Genomic DNA, 3,644 nt, shown 5'->3' on the forward strand with positions numbered 1-3,644 from the left:
CGCTTGCCTCGACCACCATCGGCACACGCTGGGCCCTGGTGCGGGCGCTTGCCTCGACCACCATCGGCACACGCTGGGCCCTGGTGCGGCAGGTTGCCTCGACCACCATCGGCACACGCTGGGCCCTGGTGCGGGCGCTTGCCTCGAGCACCATCGGCACACGCTCGGCCCTGGTGCGGTCGGTTGCCTCGAGCACCATCGGCACACGCTGGGCCCTGGTGCGGGCGCTTGCCTCGACCACCTTCGGCACAAGCTCGGCCCTGGTGCGGTCGGTTGCCTCGAGCACCATCGGCACACGCTGGGCCCTGGTGCGGCAGGTTGCCTCGACCACCATCGGCACACGCTGGGCCCTGGTGCGGCAGGTTGCCTCGACCACCATCGGCACACGCTGGGCCCTGGTGCGGGCGCTTGCCTCGACCACCATCGGCACACGCTGGGCCCTGGTGCGGGCGCTTGCCTCGAGCACCATCCGCACACGCTGGGCCCTGGTGCGGCAGGTTGCCTCGAGCACCATCGGCACACGCTGGGCCCTGGTGCGGCAGGTTGCCTCGAGCACCATCGGCACACGCTGGGCCCTGGTGCGGGAGCTTGCCTCGAGCGCCATCGACACACGCTGGGCCCTGGTGCGGCAGGTTGCCTCGAGCACCATCGGCACACGCTGGGCCCTGGTGCGGTCGGTTGCCTCGAGCACCATCGGCACACGTTGGGCGCTGGTGCGGGCGCTTGCCTCGACCAGCATCGGCACACGCTGGGCCCTGGTGCGGCAGGTTGCCTCGATCACCATCGGCACACGCTGGGCCCTGGTGCGACAGGTTGCCTCGAGCACCATCGGCACACTATCGGCCCTGGTGCGGGCGGTTGCCTCGACCACCATCGGCACACGCTGGGCCCTGGTGCGAGCGCTTGCCTCGAGCACCATCGGCACACGCTGGGCCCTGGTGCGGGCGGTTGCCTCGAGCACCATCGGCACACGCTGGGCCCTGGTGGGTTTAGGCACATCTTCAAATTTCTGCCGTGCCAATGCCATTTTTATGGCTTGTAAATTCATACAATGGTCCCCTAAGCCTTCACGTGAAGTTTCGTTGGAAGATGACTCGTTTTCTATTTTTCATGATTTTCGAAACTTTTTGCGGTTCGGGATTTTTTAAAATTTTTTTATAAGGATTTTTGGCCCCAAATTTTGTAGGCATGATCCTTCTATTTTTGTTGGCATGCACAAAAAAATTCAGCTAAAAACTCGAAGTAGAGAAGATTTTGTGACCGTTTGAAAAAAGTGTCCCCATTTCAGACACTTTAACGGCTACTGGTAGCAAACCTGTAAAATCTCAAATGCTCTTTAAGGGGGTGTGAATTCTCAGAGGTTTGATGAGGGATAGGGGGCCAACACAAGGCCAAGTACCAGCACCCATCGCACATCATGTGCGCACACCCCCCCGGCCCCCCTCCCAATCGCCGGAACCCCAATGCCGCCGGTCAGGTTCTCCGGCGGTACTCCGGCGATGCTCCGGCGATGCTCCGGCGATGCTGTCCCGAGTGAAAAAAATGCGGCACCAGCACATGCTGGAGCCAAGCATGGGCACCGTGGCTCAAAATCGAACTTCGGCCAAGGCCTCGACCATCAATGGCACATGATGACGCATGGTGATGGCACATGCATCGACCATCATCGACATAGGCTGCCCTTCGGTACGGGCACTTGCCTCGACCGCCATCGGCACAAGCTGGGCCCTGGTGTGGGTTGTTGCCTCGATCACAATCGGCACATGCTGAGCCTTGGTGCGGGCGGTTGCCTCGAGCACCATCGGCAGACCCTGGGCCCTGGTGCGGCCGGTTGCCCCGATAACCATCGGCACACGCTGGGCCCTGGGGCGGGCGCTTGCCCCCAGCACCATCGGCACACGCTGGGCCCTGGTGCGGGCGGTTCCCTCGACCACCATCGGCACACGTTGGGCCCTGGTCCGGGCGGTTACCCCCAGCACCATCGGCACACGCTGGGCCCTGGTGCGGGCGCTTGCCCCCAGCACCATCGGCACACGCAGGGCCCTGGTGCGGGCGGTTGCCCCGAACACCATCGGCACAAGCCGGCCCTTGGTGCGGGCTCCTGGCTCGACCACCATCGGCACACGCTGGGCCCTGGTGCGGGCGGTTGCCTCGAACACCATCGGCACACGCCGGCCCTTGGTGCGGCCGGTTGCCTCGACCACCATCGGCACACGCTCGGCCTTGGTGAGGGCGCTTGCCTCGACCACCATCGGCACACGCTGGGCCCTGGTGCGGGCGCTTGCCTCGACCACCATCGGCACACGCTCGGCCTTGGTGCGGGCGCTTGCCTCGACCACCATCGGCACACGCTGGGCCCTGGTGCGGGCGGTTGCCTCGACCACCATCGGCACACGCTCGGCCTTGGTGAGGGCGCTTGCCTCGACCACCATCGGCACACGCTGGGCCCTGGTGCGGGCGGTTGCCTCGACCACCATCGGCACACGCTCGGCCTTGGTGAGGGCGCTTGCCTCGACCACCATCGGCACACGCTGGGCCCTGGTGCGGGCGCTTGCCTCGACCACCATCGGCACACGCTCGGCCTTGGTGCGGGCGGTTGCCTCGACCACCATCGGCACACGCTGGGCCCTGGTGCGGCAGGTTGCCTCGAGCACCATAGGCACACGTTGGGCCCTGGTGCGGGAGCTTGCCTCGAGCGCCATCGGCACACGCTGGGCCCTGGTGCGGCAGGTTGCCTCGAGCACCATCGGCACACGCTGGGCCCTGGTGCGGTCGGTTGCCTCGAGCACCATCGGCACACGCTGGGCGCTGGTGCGGGCGCTTGCCTCGACCAGCATCGGCACACGCTGGGCCCTGGTGCGGCAGGTTGCCTCGATCACCATCGGCACACGCTGGGCCCTGGTGCGGGCGCTTGCCTCAAGCACCATCCGCACACGCTGGGCCCTGGTGCGGCAGGTTGCCTCGACCACCATCGGCACACGCTGGGCCCTGGTGCGGCAGGTTGCCTCGAGCACCATCGGCACACGCTGGGCCCTGGTGCGGGAGCTTGCCTCGAGCGCCATCGGCACACGCTGGGCCCTGGTGCGGCAGGTTGCCTCGAGCACCATCGGCACACGCTGGGCGCTGGTGCGGGCGCTTGCCTCGACCAGCATCGGCACACGCTGGGCCCTGGTGCGACAGGTTGCCTCGAGCACCATCGGCACACTATCGGCCCTGGTGCGGGCGGTTGCCTCGACCACCGTCGGCACACGCTGGGCCCTGGTGCGGGCGCTTGCCTCGAGCACCATCGGCACACGCTGGGCCCTGTTGCGGGCGGTTGCCTCGAGCACCATCGGCACACGCTGGGCCCTGGTGGGTTTAGGCACATCTTCAAATTTCTGCCGTGCCAATGCCATTTTTATGGCTTGTAAATTCATACAATGGTCCCCTAAGCCTTCACGTGAAGTTTCGTTGGAAGGTGACTCGTTTTCTATTTTTCATGATTTTCGAAACTTTTTGCGGTTCGGGATTTTTTAAAATTTTTTTATAAGGATTTTTGGCCCCAAATTTTGTAGGCATGATCCTTCTATTTTTTTTGGCATGCACAAAAAAATTCAGCTAAAAACTCGAAGTAGAGAAGATTTTGTGACCGTTTGAAAAAAGTG

This window comes from Durio zibethinus, unplaced genomic scaffold (genome assembly GCF_047325235.1).
Source record: "Durio zibethinus cultivar Kanyao isolate XHJ-2024 unplaced genomic scaffold, ASM4732523v1 HiC_scaffold_392, whole genome shotgun sequence".
NCBI classification, from domain to species: Eukaryota; Viridiplantae; Streptophyta; class Magnoliopsida; order Malvales; family Malvaceae; genus Durio; species Durio zibethinus.